At 39.6% G+C, this 21,410-nt stretch overlaps 1 long non-coding RNA gene across 1 annotated transcript; it reads left to right on the top strand.

Annotated features, from left to right (window-relative positions):
• The first annotated feature begins 2,089 nt into the window (after window positions 1-2,089).
• On the top strand, window positions 2,090-21,410 carry LOC118823106. The gene is made up of 3 exons (XR_005008500.1): window positions 2,090-2,223; window positions 2,350-2,398; window positions 20,644-21,410. It is a non-coding gene; the product is annotated as an uncharacterized LOC118823106 (long non-coding RNA).

The following is a 21,410-nucleotide window of genomic DNA, read 5'->3' on the forward strand; positions in this document are numbered from 1 at the left end:
CTTTATTTCAAATTACATGTTTTGTTGATTTTGTAAGTGATAAATAAGTTTACACATCCTCTACAGCAGTGGTCACCAACCCTCCTCCAGGAGATCTACTTTCCTGCAAAGTTTAGTTCTAACCGACATCTAACATGCTGCCCCCCCCCTTACCCAACATTAATGCATCTGATCCAGCCAATCAAGAACAAACGCGGCAGATTGTGGTTGGAATGAGAGTCAGCAGATAGGTCGATCTCCAGGACCAGGGTTGGTGACCACTGCTCTACAGAGAACATACTTGGTATGTTCAGCGTACAGTGGATGGTATAGTGTAGTGGTGTAGACTGGGGTTCTGTCCCCCGCCTGGGCAACCATCCTATACTATACCAATAAGAGTCCTTGGGCAAGACTCCTAACACTGCCTTCGCCTACCTGTGTAAAATGATCAAATCGTAAGCCGTTCTGGATAAGGGCGTAAAAGTACTTTTTGTTCTATTGTTTATTTGCTAAATTTAACATATTGTGGAAAAAATACAACATAATATTTTCTATTTTATTTTTTCTAATATGTTAAAGCAAATATAGAGAAATTGTGCACTAGAATGAAAAAGATCACATTCAAGTTTGTCCCCTGTAAAAACTTATTTTCACTTAGAAAATCCACAAAACGTGTAATTTAAGGGAGTTTTCAAACTTATGTATATGACAAGCACACATTTCTATAAGGTCAAATTCATTTTTATTAGCCAAAGAGAACAAAGGGTCACACTAAGCAAAAGTTACTGTTGCATACAGCTTATATGCTTAGAGCTATTTAGGCCTGACTGGGAATGGCCTAGAAGTCTGTACTAGATATTTGCATGGGAATGACTGTAATAGTCTATTTGTAGTCGCTTTTCGCCCAACAAGCCTTTCACACCCTTTCATGTAGTCACTTTGGCCAGTTTGGAAAGAGTTAGTCACAATGGCCTCAGTGACCAGACTAAACAGAATTCCGCTTATTTGGCTAAGCGTCCTGAAAAACATGTTCCTGAATGTCCTGTTTGTCTTTGTTCTATCTGTCATCATGGGTTTGCCCAGTTATGGGTGAGAGACCGGAGGAATAATGTTATGCAACCGGGGCTGAAGTGAGTGAGTGAGTAAGAGAGAGAGTGAGAGAGAAAGATAGACAGAGTGAAGGAGAGAGAGAATGAAAAACATATGAAAGGGCTGTCAGATAAAATCAGGGTTTGGCAGCACAATGGATATCTGCTGAGCAGAGTTCGTGCTCTCTCACAAGCACACTTTCCTCCTGAATTAATTAAACACAGAGGAGAGTCTTAACGAGTTTCACAACTTTTCACAAGTATCAAATTGACAACCATCCAGAAACCAACCCCCACACTCTCTCTGAAGTATCGCTTTGAAGATTGTCATGCCACGGAGTAATTAATGTCATGTGTAGTATCAATAATGAAATTCAGTGGTTGGTGTGTTCAGGGTGCAGTTCTGTTAGGAAAAGACGACTGTATTGAAGAGAGAGAAAGAGAGGGAGAGTGAAAGAGAGCATTGTGACATGATTTTGTGTACAGGGTGGAAAACACTTGAGTAACTGTGCTTCGTTACTGTATAATCGCAGGCACATACACACACATTATCTAAGCCGCTGGGCGGTTGGGCGTTGGGCAGTCGTTTTTGCAATTTGGCAGTGATTTTTGTGATTTTTATTTTTCCGTTTTTTGTTCTTGTTCAGGAAACAGTACTGCCCAGTAGTCACCACGCCACACTCACGGCTGGCACTGTAGTGTGGTAAAGGGCAGAGACTGAGAGATAATGCTGTGCAATGCAATGCCTATGAAAGTGCATGCCCATTGTACGCTAGTGTTTCAGTGTTTTTGAACTGTACGAATATTTTAGAGTTTGCTGAAAAAGGGTAAAGATTAGCTTTACTCACTATTTTGTGTCATGCATTCCTCCAGCAAGGACTCCAAGTCCCAGAATCCCTTGGGAGATCACATGACCCTTTCTCCTCAACACACAACCTATCCAAGACCGGCGTTGCCTGAGTGCTGAGTTTGTTCACCTGTTCTGTTTATCATGTGGTCTGTTTAGCCAGCTTTATAAGCCCAGGTATTGTGCCAGGTATTGCGTCTGTTTTCAGAGCTGCTGAGTGTTTCTAACGATTACCGGTTTGATTTCCTGTGTTTGACTTTTGGCCTATTTATTCCGTTTCTGTCTCACTACCTGATCATTTGGACTTTGGTATGAATGTTAATCTCTGGTTTTGTATTGTTTTGGATTTGACATTGGACTGTTTTGTGACAACAAGTTCAGAATTTCCTCAAACCGGAAATTCTGGGTAAAATACGTCTCGCTATTGCCTTTCAGACAGTTACTAACCTCAGAAATACAGGTGCTCGTATCAGTCCACAGAAAGGTGAGTCACTTTATCTTTGTCACAGTTGCCAAGATTGAAATCCGAGGATGTGTCCAGAACTGTTAGAGAACCAAACACACAACAATGTAGGAGTCCAGACTAAATAAAGGATAAAAATGATTAATGGAAAAATTCAAAGCTATTAGAATACAGTCACGTCAGCTAATGACTTCTGCATGATAAATCAATGGATAGGTGAAAATAACTATAACCAAGACGCTAGAAATGCAGCTCGCCAGCAATAAACTAGTTGGCGAAAGCAGAACATGCACACATGCCGGCAGGGGGGCATGCCGGGTCATCATGGTCCGTAGCTGTGGATGTTTTACACATAAACATCTAAACCTCATTAAGGACTCACTCTCTCTCTCTCTCTCTCTCTCTCTCTCTCTGATACCGACAGCTTTTGAGGGAGAAAATGAACTGTTCCTCTGACAGTGGCTGCAGCAGCCATTATAAAGCACTAACTGCACGTTAACGTTGGTCAGCCGGCGTAAAATGCTGACACAGATTATTCCTTTGTTAATTGCACAAGCTCATTTTCCTCTCCTCATCGTCAGCTGACAAACCACTGAAACTGAGACACGTTGGTTTTTGCTTCAAGCTCAAACACGTGAGTAAGCTGTAGACGCTCTACTCATCATTGTTATTGTCATCACGTTAGTGGAAGCAGTGTTACCCTGCAACGAGAACTTCCAGCAGAAAAAATGCGGAAATGTGAAAAGGGCCTATTACTGACGAGGTCAATGGGGCCAGTGTCCAGGGATCTTTGACTGATAGGCGCCTTAGGGGGCATCAGACTAAGACAGGCTGGAGCCAGTCTCAATATGACAGACAAATATGTAATAACTAAATAAAGTAAATAAGGCCTTTTAGCCCTCATCCTGTCACCATATTTAAAACAATTACAAGCCCCCAACACCAAAAATGTGCTGACGTGTAACTGCAGAATAGTCTGTTGCAGATTACTTAAAAATGAAACATTCAGTTTACATTTGTAACGGTAGCAGACGGAACCAGACACTCACAAACGAGGTTAATTGTTAAGCTTTATTAACAAAGGGGCAATCCAAAAAAAACCAGAAAGATAAACTGGAGATCCACAAACCATTACATTTTCCAGTGCCATTTTGCTTGAAACAAAAACTTACCATTGTTCTTTTTTTGTTTTTATTATTATTCTATGGCCAAAAATTTGCAAAGGTACTTTGCAGGATTAGAGAGCTTAGCAACCACCTGGGATAGCACAGCAATGGCCTAGCAGCACCTTAGCAACCACTTGGGATACCATAGCAACAGCCTAGCAACACCTTAAGACTCACCAAACAACCGTAAAGCAATGCCCTTTTGTCCAGTAGTATCCAACTGCAGACTCGCAGTACCGCACTTTCAGACCTGCACTCCTTACAAGTACGCCTCTAGTGGCTCATTTCAGAATTGCAGTCACACTTTCCTGCCCTTCCGAGAGAATTTTAACATGTCATTTTTGTGTTTTTAGCACCGAAGTGTGTACAGTATGTAGTAATGCTGCTTTGAAGCCCAAGTGAGGCGATAGTTTTGTACGAGGAGGAACTTGTTAACTTGTCGTGGTTTTTGTTACGGAAAATACTAAGGTTGTGAAATAAGTGTTTATTACTGCAATATATCAGTTTTGGCCTGTTTTACTGGTGCTTTGAACCCATTCTATCTTAAAAAGGATGGATGAAGTTTCTTCAAGGGTTCTTTAAGAAAGGAAATGGTTATGTTTAGAACTATGAGTGCTACATAGAGCCATTTCATGCTTACATAGTTCTTGGTGGAATGGTTCTCAAGATTGATATGTGAGGGCTTATTAAATATTATGCAGTAATAGCAGAGCCGGTTCTCTGGTGATAGACGTACGTCTCTCATGCTCTTCATGTTACAAATGGCAAGCCTCTTGATCTTTACGTTACATCATATCCAGAGCTGAGAGCGCGGGGCTGAGAGCGTGGGGCTGAGAGCGCGGGGCTGAGAGCGCGAGGCTGAGAGCGCGAGGCTGAGAGTGCGGTACTGGAGGTGGGGGCATCTAAACACACGTCTGCCCAAGGGTGCTGATGAGACCATGATCCACCCCTGGTTAAAACAATTACTTTTATATATTTGATTATGTTTAAATGGTGGAACTTTTTTACATTCACTCAAGTATATTTCTGACTCCACACTTCCACTTCTGGAGTAAGAATTTGACACAGTGCCTTTCACACTCTCACTTCAGTATAGTTTGCCTGTACTTTTTATAACTGTGTGTATATGTAGTTCTATAAATCTGCACGTTAAAGTGATGGACAACAATGAGGGGAGGAAAAGTCTGTCACATACAGGACTGTGCAGAGATTTGATCAGCATGAAGTTTGACTTCCTCACTTACTAGTTATGCAAAAAAGTCAAATCAACCACCTTATGTGGACCGAGCTGAGCTGAGGACTTGGCCACAGCGCATTTTTTCCAAAACCTATTTCTCTCGCTCCTCTTCTTTTGTAAATCCTTCCTTTTTCAGCCTTCCCTCCCACTCTTTTCTTTCCTCCTCTGCCCCCCCAACCCTTCCCCCAACTCCAGTCAGCCCAGAGCATTCCTATCCCCTTCCATCATACCTGCTGCTGTTTCACACGGCTGCAGCACTGCCCAGTCCACTGCCCACTCACAGCACCCTCGCATACAAACCTGCACACAAAGACCCTCACTGTTAACACCCTGAGTTACAGGAGAGAGAGAGAGCGAACGAGAGCGAGCAAAGGTTGGCAACGAGCAAAACACAGGAGGAAAATATTAGCTCAGGAAAAGTGGGGAGAGTGGGCTAACTTCTCCTTCATTTCCTCCACAGTGGAGTGAGTTTTGCAGACATGGCTCACAATAAGGCTCCCCGTCGACATGTGGGAAAGATATATACCGCTGTTTCACAACAGGACCACGCCCAAAATCTGCTAATCACTGATCTGATGAGTCATGATAGAAGTAATACTAATCGTGTAGGCTGCCAGTCAATTCCAATGGCTTGGAAGTGCTGCAGCTAAGTCACACATCTCAGATGTCAACATTAGCTCAACTGCTGTGGACACTTGTCCTCATATCCATTGTTTTCAGGGACAAAGAGTGTTTTTCTCTTCTCTTGTGCTCTGAAATTTGAGATAAGAACACACGCAGCACACAGAGTAGTCTGTCCACACTTCAGGGCATGTGTGGTCAGGTCCAGATGTGCATACCAAAGACCATAGCTTTAGGTAAAACTGTGTGCTCTACTCAAAAACATGCTACAAGTTCATAACTACATACATAAATCTGCTGTGTGTGTCGTTAGATAAGCTTTCGACTCCTGAGGCCTGTGCATGCAATAGGATATCTTCTCCAGTGAAAGACATTTGCTGAGACTTTTTGACTTTGTACAGTGCGAGTTCTGCCAAAATGGCTTAAAATAAGGTTCCCTGTCAGCACGTAGGAAATGTACACCGATCAGGCATAACATTATGACCACCTCCTTGTTTCTATGCTCATTGTCCATTTTATCAGCTCCACTTACTATATAGGAGCACTTTGTAGTTCTACAGTTACAGACTGTAGTCCATCTGTTTCTCTGATACTTTGTTAGCCCCCTTTTACCCTGTTCTTCAGTGGTCAGGACCCCCATGGACCCTCACAGAGCAGGTACTATTTGGGTGGTGGATCATTCTCAGCACTGACGTGGTGGTGGTGTGTTAGTGTGTGTTGTGCTTGTACGAGTGGATCAGACACAGCAGTGCTGCTGGAGTTTTTAAACACTGTGTCCACTCACTGTCCACTCTATTAGACACTCCTACCTTGTCAGTCCACCTTGTAGATGTAAAGTCAGAGACGATAGCTCATCTGCTGCTGCACAGTTTGTGTTGGTCATCCTCTAGACCTTCATCAGTGGTCACAGGACGCTGCCCACAGGACGCTGTTGGCTGGATATTTTTGGTTGGTGGACTATTCTCAGTCCAGCAGTGACACTGAGGTGTTTAAAACTCCAGCAGCACTGAATCCACCACCCAAATAGTACCTGCTCTGTGAGGGTCCATGGGGGTCCTGACCACTGAAGAACAGGGTAAAAGGGGGCTAACAAAGTATGCAGAGAAACAGATGGACTACAGTCTGTAACTGTAGAACTACAAAGTGCACCTATATAGTAAGTGGAGCTGATAAAATGGACAATGAGCGTAGAAACAAGGAGGTGGTCAGAATGTTACGCCTGATCGGTGTACACTTCTCTTTCTATTTTAACACTTTGTTATTCCTGTCTTCCTTTAAAGTGCTACAGTGTCAGACAGTTTATTCTAAGTATAATCAAGTCGCACACAAGGTTAAATGCTAACACTGTTATCCCAGTGATTAATCAGTACCTTAGGGCGCTGTTTCTTAATCCTACTTCTGACATTTCAAGTATTCCTTGGATTTATGAGTTGGATCAGATACAATCATGTGCAAAAGTTTGGGCACCCCTGGTTAAACGAGATGTTTTGTTGATTTTTGTGGAACAGACTCTCTACAGAGAACACATTTTAATCCACGATCACTGTTTTTATTCTCTGAATAATTTAATTCGCTGGGCAAAAAGTAAACCATAAAATGTGGCCTGTGAAAAAGTTATGGCACATTTAATGCTGCAATGCCATAATTAAGTTTGTTCAAATTTCTAATTAATTTGGAATTTAAACTTTTGCATATAATTATATGTTGGACCAGGGAATAGTTGTTAGAAAAGATTAGGGTAAAATTGTCTATTTTACATTTTTTTACTTTGTTTTACAGACTTAAACCTTTACTTGATGTAATTCATGTAAACCTATAACCTGTAAACACTTATTTATAGGTTGGTTTCCAAGGTTACGCAGGGTTTAAGCCTAGCCCTGGACTACATTTTTCTTTTAATTTAGAATCCCCATTCCTAATGCCGTGTAGTAGTAATGCACTGATATGGGACTTGTGGGCCGACGTTGGATATAATTTTCATGTACATATGTGCCAATTCTGATACATGAACCTTTATAAATGTAGAAATCGGGACTAGATCTAACTGGATTGGGGTAATATAATATTGATTATTGTTAGTATAGGGTTACAAATGCAGGAAAATGAATAAAATGCACATTGTGCTCTTCTGAAGTACAAAAAAATAGACGATCAAACATCAGTTTGAAAAATCTAAACATCTGTCTGATGCTGAAACTTTATTTAAGCAAATACCTGCGGATAGTGATATTCCAATGTCATCATGTCTCCCTACTGGGTAGGAATGGGCGTAATCCCTGCTGAAGAAACCAACCCCACAGGTGTAATTCCTTTATCTGTATGTGTAAGTTTTTAATAATGATGCTTCTTTCATTATCAGCATGATTATCAGCATGCTCATTCCTTTTTTACCATCATTAGCAATGTTTGAATGAGCTGCTCGTGTAAGTAGTTTGTCCCGAGTGCATGAGGCTGAAGAGAATGCAGAGTCAGCAGCCATGGGGAAACCTCCTGTGTGTTCCCTACTATAACAAATGACTCATTCACTTACCGACTCCTAAAGCTGGCATTATGGCAAATCAAAGAGGCCTAGCCATGTCAGTCAAACTGCAACTGCCTCTTTGTGATCTTTTTAGCCTCATGAAGGAGTCGCAGTGTAAGCTGTGAGTGCATCAGCGTCACAAAGACTGTGCCTTTTATATCACGTGGGCAATAAGAGTGATGATACTTTCACATTTTTCATCTTATTTGACCTCAGAAAAATGTTCAGTGGTCTGTACGTGCTTGTGTGCATGTTTATGGTTACAGCCATTGCTTTAGGAATGCAGCATTGTAGTGAATGCAGAGCACAGATACACAGAAACAATAGGACTGAAAATCATGGGCCTAACCTTTGTTTGGACAAAAAACATTCCTGCATTTTTAGCACGAGCTTCCTGCTGTAATGTTTTTCTTTTTCCAGTGAAAGAAGGAGGGTCCTTATAACTACAACCGAAAACATGTTTTCAGACCATATCAGTCTGTCTGAGGCCTGCCAAAACCTGTGCTTCTACCTAAGCATTAGAGCTGAATAATGTACCTGGACAAGCACACACACACACTCACACACACACACACACACACACACACGCACACATCTGCATGCACAAAGGTAAACTAATTTGCTCACACACATCAACACTTGTGAAGATCCAAGCTTAGGATCTTGTTACAGAGCCTAAATGCAAACACACTGATGAAAACTCTGAACAAGCCTGGACACACATACGCAGCATTGACAGACATACTAGAATCAAAAACCATGACTAAAATTAAACATTTACTTTTTATTTTTAAGGCTGGAAGGTGAAACATTAGAGAAGAGAAATGAAACCTTCCCTTAGGTTATAAACAGTTGTGAAACATGGTGTCTAGTGGTTTCAGTGGACACTTATAGCATTAAAGCCAGAAGAACTAACCTGTTTTGTGGTGACACAGCATGGTGACAGACACGACAGTAGAGTATTAATAGATTGTTGTACTTCACTGTCCACCATTAAATACATTAAATACAAAACAAAGCAATAAAATATCTCTAAAGACTGTCTATAAAGAGATTCACAATACACCGATCAGGCATAACATTATGACCACCTCCTTGTTTCTACGCTCATTGTCCATTTTATCAGCTCCACTTACTATATAGGTGCACTTTGTAGTTCTACAGTTACAGACTGTAGTCCATCTGTTTCTCTGATACTTTGTTAGCCCCCTTTTACCCTGTTCTTCAGTGGTCAGGACCCCCATGGACCCTCACAGAGCAGGTACTATTTGGGTGGTGGATCATTCTCAGCACTGACGTGGTGGTGGTGTGTTAGTGTGTGTTGTGCTGGTATAAGTGGATCAGACACAGCAGTGCTGCTGGAGTTTTTAACACTGTGTCCACTCACTGTCCACTCTATTAGACACTCCTACCTTGTCAGTCCACCTTGTAGATGTAAAGTCAGAGACGATAGCTCATCTGCTGCTGCACAGTTTGTGTTGGTCATCCTCTAGTCCTTCATCAATGGTCACAGGGCGCTGCCCACAGGATGCTGTTGGCTGAATATTTTTGGTTGGTGGACTATTCTCAGGGTAAAAGGGGACTAACAAAGTATATTGTAAGTTAAAATACCCTTTATTAATCCCACAATGGGGAAATTCACCTCCCCATTTAACTCATCTGTGCAGTGAAACACCACATACACACTAGTGAACACACTCACTAGGGGGAAGTGAGCACACATGCCCAGAAAGGTGGGCAGCCCTATCCATGGCACCCGGGGAGCAGTTGGGGGTTAGGTGCCTTGCTCAAGGGCACTTCAGTCATGACCTGTCATCTCAGGGGAATCAAACTGGCAGGCTTCTGGCCACAAGGCTGGTTCTCTAACTTCTATATATCTAAGAGAAAAATGTAAATAGGTTTGGAAATGATGGCGGAAAGCACTCACATTCAGTGATTCACCATATTCAACACAAGTGGGAGAGTGCATGTGCAGCATACAGCAAGAGAATGGTACAAGTTAGTTCTACAGTGAGGGAATCTGGTGGCTCTGCTTTGGGGGATATTTTGCTGGCGTGTTGTCAGGTAACCACCTTTATCCTACAATCTTAACAAAAAAGGTCTATTAGCACAAACAAAGGGATCTTTGACTTTAACAGGGGTGAAACCCTTTTTGGTGCTATACAGAACTATTTCAGCTGGTTCTTTAATACCATATACGACAGGAACTCAGTCATAGTGCAGCCAGTTAGTGTAGCAAAGTAGGCAGTAACACAGCCCTCCATGTTTGTTAGGCTGGGGTTCAATCCCCCACTGAAACTTCATGCTACACTAATAACAGTCATTGAGCAAGAGTATATAAAACACCACATTATTGTATTGTAATTAAATTTTAAATCTCCCTGAATAAGAGTGTACGCAAAGTTTATTACACACATTTTATAACACAATAATAGCTCAACCAGCTTGCACAGAATAGTAAGCCTTAGTACGTCTAGGATTGTAAGGGGATAAGCCTTCAAACGGTTCATGCTTCTATGTATAATGTTTACTAAAGAACCTAACAGGAGGGTTCTCTTCCAGGATGGCACTGCCTCCATGCACAGGGTATAAAGGGTCTCTGAATGATATGATGAAAATCACATGCTGTGGTCTTCGCAGTCACCAGATCTCAGCCCAATTGAGCACCTATAGGGATTTTGGACTGACATGTTAGACAGCGATCTCTACAACCATCACCAAACACTAATAGAGGGAATATCGTATGGAAGAATAGTGTTCAATCACTTCAGTCCAGGATCTAGAAACTAGTAGAATCCATAGTAAGTTGCATTGAAGCTGTTCCAGAGGCTCATGGTGGCTGAACACTGTACTAAAACACTGCTTTGTCACTATTATTTAATATGTTTTCCAATATCTTCTATATTTTACGCTTTATTTAGTTTGTCCTGAACTGCATGTACATGTGTCAAACATGGTGTGAAAGGAACTGCAAGTTCTGTGAATTTATTATATGTAAAGTATGGGACATTTATAATGAGCCATGATGTTATCACAAAGATCTTTATTGGTGATTTAGATCATGCATTGTGCACATGATGTCATGTATGACCGAGGCGGGGTAAGTCAGCTGTGAAGCCCCACACCCATGATCTCAGATCAGAATTCCTCTCTGTATGATAAAAACATGACCTCACAGCTGGACAGGCGTGCACTGTAGAGTCATGCAGACAGCACTAAGGGAACTGTAGACTTGATCTTATGATACCATTACCTTACTATGAGCTGTAGGCTAGCTGGAGGCAGTTTCAAAAATAGTTTTAAAATATTAAATTGGATTATCATCCAATGATGTACCCTTCCTCTAACATAATGGTTTTAACACTATAATACATTGTATTAATTAAGGATATTATAATTACTTAATTAAGCATTAATTATAATGTATAAATACATTACAATGTAAATTATAATTTATAAATATGTTACAATTGAACAGGTTTGATTCAGGTTGATTTTCATAGCCAGGATATGCTATTTCAGCCTGGTTTGGCTGTCCATAAGTTTTTTCACAGTGCACTTCATTGCACAAGTATATGCTGATGAAGTATATTTCAATGTAAATGTGTATTACTTTCATCATTGGAAGAAAAATGCATTTTTGTTTTCATATGTGAACAAGCAAGTTAACATTTCTAAACTTTTTATTGCATTTAATGCTATTTTTATCCTGATATGCCTATTCTCCCCTTTCGTGCCTCATTGCTCACTAGCAGCTCAACACAGAGTCACAATATTTCAGACATAGAGAGCCAACAGTGTCCTAATTAATCTGGTAACACTTATAGGGAAGCATTTTTTTGTTATATTAATTAAATATGTCTAAATTGATTTTCCATCCATTTCCATCCAAAAAAGATGCGATGACGTTTCACAGGTCTTGGAGGAAGCCTGTGTTTGCCTTCACCCTCCTAGAGCTAATAGTATCGTGTGATTGATGGAGTCCTAACTAGTGGATTGAATTGAAGATGACTAAATTGGGAAGAAAATTGGGGGTAAATCAAAAAAAAAATTGCAGAAGTGTATTCTCGGTAGAGGATGCGTACCTATGTTCACTTAGACAGTTAACAAAACATGTCATTCGACCAGGAGCGGCCAAACATCTGCACATGGCTGTATAATTAGCTAAACAGAACTGAGGAAAACACATGCACACACTTGCTTTGCTCAGGGAGGCAGTGCTGACAGTGACCCAAAAGTGACACCGACAGTGTGCGTGTGCGCTGAGAGCCACACCTCGGTTCATCACACTGATATTTAGCACGCTGACATATTTCTGCAGGGCTTGTGTAATCCTCCTGCAAAAATGAAGGAATCTCAATGCAGGAACACCCGCATAGGCAGACCATACACACCCTGTTTTGCCCTTCATGGTTTTCCACACCCCTATTCCCAATAAGGGCAGTGCAGGGTGAGTCAGTGTGTTATCTCTCTCCTAGGGTCTAGGTCATTGAAACACAAGTGACAGTTCTTATGAACAGCTTGCAGGCTGCTATTAGCACCAATAAAGGAAATAATATTCCTATAAAACAATAGTTGGATCAAAACGAAAGTTGGCAAGAGTGACAGTTGAGATTCTACTGGGTGCTCAACTCTAACCATCAGCTAATTATCACACCCTTTCTGAGCTGACTCAGGTGTTTTGGGGCTGGGAATACATGAGGCTGCATGTTTTTATGCAGGCCTCCCTGTTATATTTATAGAGATACTACAATTTAAAATAATAATCACTGTATATCTTTCAGTGTTATAGGTCGACAGTAACAGGCAGAGAGTGTGTGATGTGTTCTCATGAATGAATTGCAGGCTCCACTCCCCTGAGATGAGCTTATGAGACAGCATCCAGCTGGACGTTGCTGGCCACTGCAGCAAGTTTTGGAGTTTCCACATGCACATACACACAGACTTGCACGTCCTCTTTAACTCCCTCTTTCTCACTCACACTCCAGCTTGCATACTCCAGTGTAACGCCTTCAGTCTGGTCTCTCTTTCTCTCAAGCATGTGTGCACATACACACACACTTGTTTTTGTGCTATGCCAGCACCAGAACCATTTAAGTGCTCTATCATCGCGTCCATTCTCTTCGAGAGACTTGCTTTCAGATTTTTCAGAAATCTGCAGTGATATTTTTCCACACCTCCAGTGTTCAGTCTGACGTAGGTTGTGTTTTCTGCTTCTTACTCTCTAAGCTACCGCTATCACACATTTAGACTCATCAGTCCATAAAACCTTAATCTCATGTGTCCAGTTTTGGTTTTCTAGTGTATTCTGGTGTTTTAAATGTTCTTTTTTGTCCATTTGAACTTCTAAACAGTTCCACATCCTTTCAGACCCATATCGCTGAGTTGTCGAAATGTGTCTGGCAGAAAACGGAGATCACTTCCAGCATCGCATGTAATGTAATCGATTACACAGACGTCAAGCTATGTAGCATATTTTTTTGGTTCAGACTGCTTCATCCTAATGGGAGTTACAACAGAATATTCGGGGCCTCTTTCAAGTGAATCTCCAAGTAAATGAAGAATATATGATTTTTTTTTAAGCAGAACCCTAAACCTAACCCCAATCTCAACATCAGTAACTGAAAAGAAAGTTTTACCATTTCAGTTTTACATAATAAACAAAACATGTAGCTTTTGTATCTTTTGTTAAAAAAGTCAAGAGCATTTTTTTGGTCCTCACATTGTAGGTTAGTCCTGTTTTTTCTCTGGACTGATACAAAGTCAGCACTTTTTTATTCTGAATGGTACCAAAACACACATACACACACTCCCATACACATACACTCTAATATGGCACTTCGGTTTGAAAATTACACGATGCACAGAGCAGAAATAACCCTCAGTTGTAGAAACTCTGAGTCACAACTGCGTAGGTTAACGGTCAAAATTCTTTCCTGGGTTGCCATTTTCCTTTTCCGACTAAATATATCCCGCCATCTCCGAACCATCCAGAAGCTTCATCCGTCTGCTTCAGCATGTGTTACAAATTATATTAGAAAAAGTTACAGTTGTTGCCAAGAGCCATAAATCACCAGTCTTACAAACACAGAAGCCTTAAAAAGGCCTGAAGTGCATCTTCATTGCTTATTTGCTTTTGGCCTACAGCTACAAACAGCTCAGCTTAGGAAATGTTCTGTACTGGAAGAATTTGGTGTTAATTTAGTCAAATGTCCATAATTTGAGTAGCAGCACATATGTAGTTCATTATATTGCAAGCAGACTTAATTGCATTCAACTCTGAGTTGAACAACATGAACACTGAGTGGAATTACAGCACAATCCATGCAGCTTCTGACATGAGATGAAGGAATGGAACATAGTGTTGTATCTGATTGTATCACAGTGGATTGTATCGTATCATTGTATTGTTTATAGCATGTTAGCTTATGGCTAACATATTAGCCTGTGGCTTGTATTGGGACATGATAAAACCTTTGTTTCAAATATTGTAGCTTTATAAAGCTGAATGCTCTAATGAACTGGAAATGAAACATGAACATATTAATACAAGACATATTTTCAGTCATCCCTTATGTTTGCTGTATCAAAAAAAAGTATTAGATTGACACACAACAGTATCATCTGGAATCCAGTAATGAATTTCATGAATCGTTACACCTCTAAAGTGACAAAAAATGTGGTAAATATGAAATATATTTTTCTTCATGTGGAAATGATGTATACATTTGAATTAAATACATTTAGTGCATCAAAATTTTGTTTCGCTAATACTGAGACTCCACTTATTTATGAACCGAACTTCCTCTGTCACACGTGTACTGTAAATATGTAATCTTTCTGCTGATGCCTCTCGTCTGCTTTACCATGTCATTACTGTCCTGATGTATGTCTGCCGGAACTGAGTGATTGATGGGGTGCCTTTGATGCAAGTTTGCCTCTGGTGCAAAACAAGAATGTTCTTTTAGTACAACAACAACAAAAAACCATTGAGACATTAAGTACATGGTTATTCATCGTATGAGAGGCTTGGAAAGAAGCCTAAGAAAGAAAGGGAAAAAAAAAGGAAAGAAACCCCAAAGTCTTGAAAGCTGGCCTGCGTTTCAGTTCCTCACTTTAAACTACATAACTTATATTTTTGTTTCATAGTAGTTACTGAGTGCTGTGTAGTAGTTACTGAATACCGTATAGTAGTTACTGAGTACCGTATAGTGGTTACTGAATACCGTGTAGTAGTTACTAAGTAACATATAGTAGTTACTGAGTACCAAATGATAGTTACTGAGTACCATATAGTAGTTACTGAGTACTGAACAGTAGTTACTGAATACCATATTGTAGTTACTGAATACAGTATAGTCATTACTGAGTGCCAATTAGTAGTTACTGAGTACCATATTGTAGTTACTGAATACCATATTGTAGTTACTGAGTAACATATAGTAGTTACTAAGCATTGTACAGTAATTACTGAATACCATATTGTAGTTACTGAGTACAGTATAGCCATTACTAAGTAACATAAAGCAGTTACTGAGTACCACATAGTAGTTACTGGGTACTGTACAGTAGTTACTGAATACCACATTGTGGTTACTGAATATAGTATAGTCGTTACTAAGTACCAAATAGTAGTTACTGAGTGCCATATAGTAGTTACTGAGTACCGTAAAGTAGTTACTGAATACCATATTGTAGTTACTGAGTACCATATAGTAGTTACTGAGGTAACACTTTCTATGAATGTCACCTTTGTATGCATCTATAAACACATTCATAACATGTTATAATGCATTCATAAGGCATTATAAACATGGCTATAAATATTTATAAAAATGTTCATAAATTATAAGCGCTCATAAGTCGTATTTGTCCGCTCTAAGTAAAGTGAAGCGTACTGTACTAAAGCCTCCTCCAGTGTTCAGAGTGAGGCTTCAAGTTGAAGTATTTACTGAAGGATTTACTGAAACACTAAAACATTCACAGTAAAGCTCATTACAGGCTTCAAATGTCAGAGTTTAAACTAGAGCTGCCATCAGTGTTTTACCCAATGTGGGAAAGGTAATGTACACCACCGTTAGCTTGGTATTTGTCTTTACTTTGCAGTCTCCAAGCTGGGACTGACTTCTTTGGCACTGACAGTATAACATGTTATCAACACTACTTACAATGCATTATATTAACAATTCATAATGTATAATAAACATGGCTATAAAGTGTAATTCAGTGTAATTCATTTTTATAAATGTTTATAATCATGTTTATAATGCCATATGAAGGCATTATAACATGTTATAAATGTGTTTATAGATGCTTACAAACGTGACATTCACAGAAAGTGTTACCGTTACTGAATACCATATAGTAATTACTGAGTACCAAGTATTAGTTACTCAGTACCGTAAAGTAGTCACTGAATACCATATAGTAGTTACTAAATACTGTATACACTGTAAAAAAAATTGCTAATCAGTTCAACTTAAAAAATTACTTCATGTAGTAACAGGCAATTAAACTATAAAATTATACTGATTGAAAAGATCGTTCATTCAAAGGATCAGTTGAATAGGTTGAATAAAACTAGTTAATGTACTTGTTACCACATGAAGTAATGTTATTTAAGTGGAACTGACGAGACATTTTCTTACAGTGTAGTAGTTACTGAATTACAAGTAAACAATAATAATAAGGCTGCAGTTTAGGAAAAGGTCTTGTTGGAAACACAATTCTACATGCTCATCTTAATGACATGGTAAATTAAACACCAGCATGCCTGGTCGTGCAAATAAACAAGCAAACTCATCATAAACATCTATACATACACACTCACAGGAAAAATCATTACCTCACACACGTCAGCACCTGAGGAAACTCCTTGAGGCTCAGGTAAGCATATAGTTGTATGCTTGTTAAAGCATATGGACATGCATGTAATTTACTGTAACATCCTACCGAATTTCCCAACTCAGGAAAAAAAACCTTTAAGGGACCCATGGCTGCTGTCGGAAGAAAACCTTGTATCTCTATTTTTGTCATTTTTTTGTTTTTGACATAATTTAAAAATGCCTATTGCCCTTTACATTGTCTGTAATTTCATGATGAATGGACCAAACGAAGTGGCCTAAAATGACTTGGAAAAATGTCTCATTCCATTGAGTTACATTAAAAGTAAAGTGGGTTTTTTCCTTTTCCTGTAAAGTTATCGTTTTGGAGATACAAGGTTTTCTTCCGACAACAGTGATATATATATATAGGTCTGCTTTTATGTAGCAAAAATTGTCATTTTTGCCCTTTCTTTATCCCTTTTTACATTTAAATAGGCTTTTTTTATTACTGTGCCTTCAACACTGATATAAGATATATTAACTCTGTTCTGATTGGCTGCCTAGTATTCAAAAATCTCATCCAAAAAACACTCCTTAGAACTTCAGAAGGCTGAATAACTGGGTAAAAGTAAATGAATTGGTTTTTGTGACATCACAGAAAAAATAAATCAAAATGTGCTGTTTTTGCAGGTTAGTTTTCATATGTGGGACATATGCTGTGCAGAGCATCTTTACGTGCTACTTCAAACTTCTTTTTTTTTAGAGACATTCATTTTTCTCTGATATGGGCCCTTTAAAGTACAATAAACCTTTTGTCTGTATTTAATAAATGTGTATTTCACACACACACACACACACACACACACACACACACACACACACACACGCACACACCCCTCCCTCACACTTTGCGTACATCCTCTTTATGAGTATACAGCGGCTGGTTACTGCATTACATGTGTGTTCCTCCTTATCCCTCATCTCCATGGCAACTGAACTCAAACTTTCCACCGCTAGTCGTCATTTGTTGGTGTCTGGCATAGCAAAACTGTGAGTGTGTGTGTGTGTGTGTATGTGTGTGTGATCTTTGGTAACCCTGTTGCCATGGAAACCGCGGGTGTGGCCTGTTGTCCAGGGCGGCATGGGGGAAGTTCTGAGGAGAGGCAGGACGGAGCTGCAAAACGCACTCACTATTTACACACTAAACACCGCACTGCCCATGGTCAAACCACTCGCTTTCCAGCTCAGAACGAACAACGTAACAGTTTAATCCACACCAGAGACTTTACTGTACAGACTGGACTGAACTCAGCTTCTGCTAAAAACTCAGTTTTGAGTGGTGAATCAGAGAGCAGAGAGATGAGGAATCAAATAAGCTGCCTGACTGGTCTCATAAAACCACAACAAAACTGGCAGCAGGATTACAACTACGAGCCAAACAAAACAAATTCAGAATACTGTCTGCCTCCTTTTCTTTGGAGAACTTTTTTTTCCTACTTCAGGTTTAATTAGACTAGATAATTATTTTTCAAGAAAGGTTTTGGTTTTAACTCTTAGATGTCAAGTCAGTTGTTGTTTTGGTTTTGCTATACTGTTGTAATGTGATTACATAAATACATATTTAACAAGAAAACTGCATTTCCTGAAGAAAGAGAGTGATTTACAGCTTAAGCAACTGAACTAGTTTAATTCAACTTAAAAACTACATTAATTAAAAGAATCAATTATTCCAAGTATTTATTTAGGCTGATGAAAACTAGTTAATTTACTTGTTACCACATAAAGTATTTTTTTAGGTAGATCTGATGAGCCACTGTTTATAGTGTAGGGTGTTGCCAGATTGCTGTCATGGTAGTTTAGGTGGTTGCTAGGATGTTCTTAAGGTGTTGCGAGGTGGTTGCTAGGCTGCTGCTTAGTGGTTGCTTTTGTATCCCAAGTGATTTCTAGAGTGTTGCTGTGCAGTTGCTATGATATCCTGAGTGGTTGGCTTGGTGGTTGCTATGGTATGGTGGTTGCTAGGGTGCTTCCTGGTGGCTGTTATGGTATACGTGATTGCTACACTGTAAAAAATGTTTTATCAGATCAACCTAAAAAACTTACTTTATGTACTAACAAGCAGTTTGACTAGTTTTATTAGACTCAAAATAATAAATTCATTAAAAAAATAATTCAAAGTATGTATTTGGGTTGAATAAAACTTGTAACCACTTGAAGTGATTTTTTCAGGTTGAGCTGTGTTTTACAGTGTATAATGCTATTTTCCACCTCTATATGAAAAGAACAATATTTGGCAGTATTTTCAGCAGGAGGTAATCAGGATCACACTATAGGAGTTTATATGTGTTTATTTGTGCGTCTGCATGTGTGCTTGAGTGGTGGTGGTCTGGTGGTCGGGGGGGGGGATTTCATGAGCCAGCAACACACTCCATACAGCTGGAACTGTTTAACAATGGAAGAAAACTTTGGAAAACAACAGCACTTTTCAAATGCACTGAAACAGTAAAAACACTGTTCCTCAAATGAAAAGCAACGCCTCACCTGAAATGCCCTATTTACTGCCTTCGACAGAAGTGCCAAGTCATTTTTTTGATATAGCAACATGAGATGCCATGTGGTGTAAATCATACAGTCTCAAGTCTAAATAGGGAAGGACGTGAAGCACACAGCATCTGATCTGGTCGGATGACCTGCTGATAAAAATGAGTCATATTCGGCTGAGTCTACTACATTGACAAAAAAAAAATCTACAACAGAAGCCCCATTCATGATGAATCAGACCCGACGAAGCCATCTCTTTATAAGAAATACATATCGGTCAGTTTCATCTCTTATGACACACAGTTGTAAATACACCTACACACAAGCCAGCAATTAGCTGGCCTGCCGCTCAAGGGTCACAGGTCGTGTGTTATACTCCCCTCTAGTCTAGACTGTGAAGCTAAGGCAGCTTTAGGCCTAGAAAAATGAAGTTAGCATTGAGTTACCTCACTTTGGGCTAGAAAAATACCTGCACTGTCGTCAGAACAGTAAAACGAGTGCATCCTTCGCATAACCAGATTAGCAGCTATTATGACTGTGTGACTGAGGAATGGAGGAATGTTAGCCACAGCTGATGAAGCAATAATCTGTCTTGGGTGGAGGTCCCTTCAGTACAATTACGGTAGTTTTATGCACCCTGATCAAGAGATAAGATAAGAATGTCAGTCAGAATGTGACAGTCCCACACTTTAATAGTGTTTAACAGCCAGACACACCTATTTTCAAGAGGAAGAACACCAGCTGGTAACTCTTACCTCTGCAGCTAAGCTCTTTTTTGGGGGCAGCTGAAAAGCTGTGAGCTGTTCTAAATCATGAATTCCACAGCAAAGTGCTTCTAATTTGGAAGGACAAACTTCTTTGCCTTCTGTGGGCAAAAGTGGATGAGTCATAGGTTTAGGCTTCGACCCAGCAAATGGCTTTTAATGAACTTTAATTACATCTGAGCTTAAATGAATGGCAGGTATTAAGTGATAACTAGTATAATAAAGTTGTTATACGTATGATAAAACATCGGCATTATTGATGTTAAAGCGTATGTTTTCCAAAGAAGCCGTAACTCTGTTTTGATTAGGCTGCAGAGAAAAGAAAAGAGGGAGAAAATCTGATTTGATTTGAACATCCAGCCACAATACTCCGTTTAATGAAAACAGGAATAAAGTGGCTGCAATGTTATCTGGCTGCTCTGCTTCTGCTTTGTGGGAAGAGAAATCCTGTCGATGGGGTTGGTCCATGTTCCTTGAGCCATTCAAACAAATCATTTAAGCAATTTGCTATTGTGTGCTGGGCCAGGGCAGGTCTTGAGGTTGGATCATGCTCAAGTTGGATGAAGAAATAAGAGAGGTTTTTTATTTCTACAGGTTCCTGTTTCAGAAACAAAGGCCAGGATTCTGCAGTGGAACAGAGGAAAAAGCGGTTTGGTTAAACCAGCATGACTCACCAACAGACAACATGAAAGACAGACCAAAAGAAAAGAAATGGGCTAAAAGCGAAAACAGTCTTTCATAGTGTTTTTCATGGTGTTGTAAGTGAAGTTCTTGATAACATTATAATGCATTATAACTTGAGCAAGGCTTATTCAGTGCAGTGGTTAGGGTCAGTGTGTCTAATTCTTACTAATGGACAATAAAATATAAAAAAAGATGATTTAGCACAGCTATAAAGTGAAAATATTAGTGAAATGTAGTGTAGTGTAATAATAGTGTTTTTCATGATATGGTAAATCATGTTCTGCAGTGCATTACAAAGGCTTATTCAGAGTACAGTGATTATGATCAGGGTGTCTAATTCTCACTATTGGACAATAAAAATGAATAAAAGATAACACAGTTATAAGGAAGAAGTTTTTATAATGTAGTATTAATAATGCATTATAACTGTGAGGCTTATCCAGTACAGTAGTTAGAGTTGGGGCATTTGGAGCATATGTCTCTAAATTTACAGAGTTAAGACAAATCATAACATTCTTTATGGTGCTATAACATCGTTTGGTGACACTTAGCACTGTAGGGTGCTATTCATAAGGCTACATGACACCTACATAAGCTTGTCATGACAAATGACATAACCCTACATAAATGTTTATAAAAGCTTGTTCCAAAAGGTGTAATTTGTTATAAACGCTACT

Source organism: Colossoma macropomum, unplaced genomic scaffold (assembly GCF_904425465.1).
Source record: "Colossoma macropomum unplaced genomic scaffold, Colossoma_macropomum, whole genome shotgun sequence".
Taxonomy (NCBI): Eukaryota; Metazoa; Chordata; class Actinopteri; order Characiformes; family Serrasalmidae; genus Colossoma; species Colossoma macropomum.